General features: G+C 39.7%; 1 protein-coding gene across 1 annotated transcript in view; it reads left to right on the top strand.

The window, feature by feature from the left end:
• Positions 1–1731: 1731 nt before the first annotated feature.
• Positions 1732–6000, top strand: part of LOC141394798 (uncharacterized) — a 161178-nt gene continuing 156909 nt past the window's right edge. The window contains exon 1 of the mRNA XM_073969692.1: positions 1732–3564. The gene's annotated coding sequence lies outside the window, so the exon portion shown is untranslated. The remainder of the gene's footprint in view (positions 3565–6000) is intronic.

Genomic DNA, 6000 nt, shown 5'->3' with positions numbered 1-6000 from the left:
ATGCTCTGGTTGCAATGCTTGCTCGGGTGTTACCGTGAGAGCCATCATAATCACCATATAGCGATAATATGTCAAGAGGGTTCTTCATCATCTAGAAAGAGAGGTCCAACGTTACATGAGAGAACCATTACATCGTGAAGAGAACCAGGTTTGAATAGCATTCACACAGATCCAGTCCACCAGTTTAGGCGGAAAATGTCTTCAATCTGATGGTACCTTTATATTTCTATACCCTCAGCATTTATGTTAACGAGGGTATGCATACTCTCATACGGGCAAAATGTGGCTTGTCGAAATAATGGTTTTGGACCAGAAGTATGTTTGGACGATATCCGTTTCTGACAATTTGAGTTGATTTCGCCATTCGCGTCCTTTAGTCTGTCTGTCTACACGTCTGTCTGGCTGGCTGGAGCGCACGACAACTCTCGAATGGATCAACCGGTTGGGTTCAAAATTTGGCTTTCGTAATATTTTGTCCAAACTTAGTTATGTTCGAAGATGGGTTCTATCGGACCACTCCTTTCGCTGCCTCCCCCACAAAAGTTCGTGAAACAAGATAATAAGATATCTCTGGACCATATTTGCCGATTTGGTCTAAAACTTGGCCGTCGTAATATTTTGTCCAAACTTAGTTAAATTTAGAAGATAAGCCATATCGGTCCACTCCTTTAGGTACATCCCCGACAAAAGTTAAAAATGTTTGGAAAAATTGTGCGCACAATAACTCTTGAAGGGAGTGGCCGATTTGGTCCATACTTTACATATATAGATCAGGTTCGAATACGGATTATATTTGTCCACTCCTTCGTGTTCAGTTCACTTTAAGACCTGCTCTCGAATAACTTTGATTTTTCTGAAGCTTCTTGCATTCGCTGTCTCCATTACGAAGGTAAAAGTTTATTCAGGGGCAAGTACATACTTCTTGAGAAAACAGACCGAAAGGTGTAAAACCTCCCTATAGCACCATATGTAGTGGCTGGAGAGTCGATAACTCTCGAACTGATCAACCAATTTGGTTCAAAATTTGGCCTTTGTAAAAAAAATCGCATTTCTTTTGCTATTTTGACCAATAAGAACCGTTTCTACAGATTTCGTATGTTCTGAAAAAATGTTTATAAAGATCAAAGGTACATTTTTCTAGTTGGTTGTTTGATCGGACTGATATTTGTAGACTAAAAGTCGAGGAAAAATTAAAAGGGAAATTTAATTTTGACGATTTTTACCTTGAAGGTGAGGTTGAATTGATTTTATGTATTCACAATTATTATTCTTTAAGACGAGAGCTACAACTTTTCTTCTACGAGTAAACCCAAATTCTGAGCAGTCCTCAATGGCTGTGAAGTTTTGCTTTACAACTATAAAAACAACAAAAACACTACCATCTGTTGCTTTTATGGCATCGTTAACAAAAAAAGCTCTTTGTGGCATCAACCAGACAGACGACTGACTATCAGCCAACAAAAGAGACAACATAAAAAACAAACAAAATGGCCATTCAGTAGATAAATCAAAAATTCGCTGGGGAAAAAATTTAAAAAAAGATTTTAATTAAGCTGCGGCACAAAGAGATATCTGCTGCAGAGAGAGGTAGAAAGCGCATGTTTTATGTATAAAAAAACTTTAAAATTTTATTGATACCTCCATGCAATTTAATTTATTTTCACACTGATTTCCATTTCTCTTTTCTTTCGATCTTTGCAGCAACCAATTAAAGTTTTAACAAAAATAAAGAAATCAAATATTTAAGGAGAACAAAAAGGACGAACCACTTATAAAGGAACTCAAAAAAAAAAGAGGACGGGGGAGAGAGCTTGAGGGATTTTGATATGCGTCTCATCGACTGTTGTAAATGATGCAATTTCAAAGACAACAGCAACTGCAGCAGTAACAACATAAACAATTAATATCCTGAACGGAGGAAACAAAACCCAACAATAACGCCTGTATAACCCTAAAGACGTGGCTAAAAGGTAGTTCCAATTGCCGTTAGTCGTAAAGCTTTTAAGAGGATTTCAAGGATCAAAAGAGCAAAGCAGTTGCTCATGGATTAAGGCAACATTCAATCGCAACATTTGATATGCCATCACCACGACCCCTGTGCTGTCCTGGCAACTAACCATTAAAGGCAATGTGGCAACAAGGAAGATTTTAAAACATTTATTATTGCTTCCTTTATTTTTAAAGTCCTAGGGGCTCATTTTATGAGGGTGTGTGTGCGGGTGTATGTGAACAAAAGAAGACCAACATAAAAAGGAAACATTTGCTAACAATTGGAAAAATATTTTCCTTTTGTTCGGAGATTTTATTTTCTTTTCCTTTGTTTGATTTCATTTTTTGCTTGGTGTTGTCTGTTGTTGTCATTGTCGAGAAAATTTATAATCAATCAATGAAACAGACACAACAACAAGAACAACAAACGGTAACGAACATATGTATTTTTCAACACTTGATTGAAATTTTATAGAAGATAAGAGAAAAGTAGAACAGCACCAAGAACAGCAACAACAAAAGCTGAAGTAATAAGAAAAAACATAAAAATGTAACAGCTAAAATAAACGAAATTTTACTTCAATCAAAGTCACAACAACAACAGCTAAAGCTAAAGCTACATCAAAAGAGCTAACAAAGTTACAAAATTCAATCCATGATTTCCATGGAAATAAGCAAACATGCAATGATTTGGCAGAGCTAAAGCAACTAAAGGGAATTGAAGAACCAAAAATAACCCCCTTTAAATTCAATATAAATATTGTACAAATAAAATATAAAAAACCCTTCTTTTTCTTTCCGAGTAAACAACAAATGGAAAACGACGAAAACACGATAACAACAGCAACTGCAACTAGAACAACACAAGCGACAACATCCACCGTTAGCAACGTTATCACACCACTACCACCACCACCAACGGCAACAATGACAATGTCATCATCAACATCAGCATTGTCGGAAATTTTAACTGCAATGCCAGCTGTCAGACCAACTAGTGAGGATAGCATCGAACATCATGTTCAGCAACACCTTAACCATCAGCAACAACAACGTCAACACCACCTGCATAACAGCAATCAAAACAACAACAATTGTAATCAGGACAAGGAATTACAAGAAGAGACTAAAAATAGAAATTCTCCCAAAACCAACACAACATCCTTCACCACCTTTTACTTCCATTGCTCCTCCTCATCGTCAAGACAAGAAGTGACAACTTCCGTTATGAACATTTTTAGAGAAAATAAAAACCAGGAAGACAACAACAACAATAATGTAAATGAACTGTATTTGGGAGCCTTTTATAATACGTTGGCCACTTTCATCTTGAAGCAAACTAAAAAGAAGAGCATTATCAACAACAGCACCACCAGTAAAACCTTCAGGAACCGCAACAGCAGCAACAACAACTAGGAAAACCAGAGCATCTACCAACACCACCACCACGACACAATTCGTTAGCCAGCTTTTAGTGGTACTTACCATGGCCTCCCTTGTTGGTTATGCCCATGCCGGTTTTGCCTGCCTTAGTAATCCTTGCGTATTTGGCGTTTGTATCGATGGTCTAAATAGGTAAGTAGTGATAGAAGTAGTAGTACAACCAACACTAACCCCATTGCCATTTGCTTTTAAAGTGTTAGCTTTCTTCTTATTCTCGTTGTTCTTGTTTTTCACATTTGCCGCAAAACTGCTGCTGCCAACATTTCACTTAACTTATTATCGCTCAATAACACATTTATGCATTTATTTGTGTGTTAAGCAAAGAAGTAGAATTTGCACACAAATAAAAAAGAAGAACAAAATTAAAACTAGGAAAAAGAGACTCATTGAAGTGTTAATAATCCATTCCTAAGGCTGGTTGGTTAGTTGACTGACTATTCTTACCGCTCTCCTATATGTATGTTTTTGAATTGTGCATACTTCGTTAAACATTGGTTATATCCTTGATTACTTTTATGTTGTAATCATCACAGCTTTACACAGTACTTACTTACTTACTTAGCTGGCCCATTACAGAACATTTGTTCTATAGGCCGAACTAAGAAGAGATCTCCATTCCTCTCTATTTGTTGCTTTGCACACTGGAATACCGCGCCTTGTCATCTCATCATCCACTTGTTTGCGCCATCTATTCCTTGGCCTGCCAATTCTGCGTGCACCGCCATGTGGCATGTATTCATACGCCTTTTTAGCGGGTTCATCATCGCTCATTCTTATGATATGGCCTAGCCAACGCAATCGCTGCATCTCGATACGTTTAACAATATTCATGTCGTTGTATAGCAGATACAGCTCGTGGTTCATGCGACGTCGATATTCACCGTCAACGCAGATTGGTCCATAGATCTTTCGAAGAATTTTTCTCTCAAACACACCAAGCACTGCCATGTCTGCTTGCGCAAGTACCCAGGCTTCGGAGCCATACATCAGCACGGGTAGTATCAGTGTTTTGTAGAGCGTTATTTTTGTTTGACGAGATGTGGCTTTGTTTTTAAACTGCTTACTTAATCCAAAGTAGCATCTGTTGGCCAATACAATTCTTCTTTTTATTTCACAACTGATGTCGTTTGTTGTGTTGACGGAGGTGCCGAGGTAGACGAAGTCTTTTACTACCTCAATATTATAGGAACCAACTTCCACAGTCGGTCCGAGCTCAATGGACGCATTGCGCGTCGACACCATCAACTTGGTCTTCTCACCGTTTACCGCCAGACCCACTTTAGCAGATTCTCCTTCGACCTTTATAAAGGTATCAGTTACTTCTTTTACTGATCGACCCATGATGTCTATATCATCAGCATAAGCAAGTAACATGTGACTGTTGGTGTAGATTGTGCCACTTCTTTTGACGTTTGCCTCTCGTATAACCTTTTCTAGCAGGATGTTGAAGAGGTCACACGAAAGGCTGTCTCCTTGTCTGAAACCTCTTTTGGTACCAAACTCTTCGGAGAGGTTCTTTCCTATTTTAACTGAGGACCTCGTGTCAGTTAAAGTCATTTTACAAAGCCGGATGAGCTTTGCGGGAATACCAAATTCAGACATGGCTTGGAATACCTTTGAGCGCAGCGGACTGTCGAAGGCTGCTTTATAATCGACAAAAAGGTGGTAGGTGTCGATCTGCATCTCTTGGGTCTTCTCCAGGATTTGCCGCAGGGTAAATATCTGGTCAATGGTGGACTTGCCAGGTCTAAAGCCGCATTGGTATGGTCCAATAATCTCGTTGACCATTGGCTTTAGTCGTTCGCACAATATCCCTGACACGATCTTGTAGGCAATAGGGAGTAGACTTATGCCCCTATAGTTAGAGCATACAGTCTTATCTCCCTTCTTGTGGACGGGGCACAGGATACTCAGGTTCCAATCGTCGGGTACTCGTTCTTCCTGCCAGATGGTGCTAACTAGCTGATGAATACACCTTATCAGCGTGTCGCCTCCGGTTTTGAACAGCTCGGCTGGTAAGCCATCGGCCCCTGCTGCCTTATTATTCTTCAGCCGATTTATTGCTGTCTTTACCTCATCTTGGCTGGGCGGTATACATTCAATACCATCTTCTGGGATTGGGACTGTGGTATCTTCGTCGTCTTCGCTGCTATTGGATACCAACAGATTTGAAAAATGTTCTTTCCATATCCTGAGTACACTATCTGTATCAGTTACCAAATTACCTTGCTGGTCTCTACAGGAGGATGTGCCTGTACCAAAGCCATCAGTTTGATGCTTGACTCTTTGGTAGAATTTTCGGACTTCATTCTGGCTCCTGTACATCTCGATTTTTTCACACTCCCGCTTTTCCATCTCTCTCTTTTTCCTGCGGAAAAGACGTTTCTCCTCTCTCCTTTTCTCCCTGTATCTCTCTCGTGCGCTACGCGTTGCTACGGATTGTAAAGTAGCCTTATATGCCGCATTTTTCTCTTCGGTGACAGCACGACACTCCTCATCATACCATGGATTCCTTGGTGGAGGTCTCTGGTATCCAAGTATGGATTTTGCGGCTGTTTGCATGGAGTG

This window comes from Musca autumnalis, unplaced genomic scaffold (genome assembly GCF_047663935.1).
Source record: "Musca autumnalis isolate F117 unplaced genomic scaffold, ASM4766393v1 scaffold_2, whole genome shotgun sequence".
Lineage (NCBI taxonomy): Eukaryota > Metazoa > Arthropoda > Insecta > Diptera > Muscidae > Musca > Musca autumnalis.
This window is presented reverse-complemented; position numbering and strand designations above follow the sequence as displayed.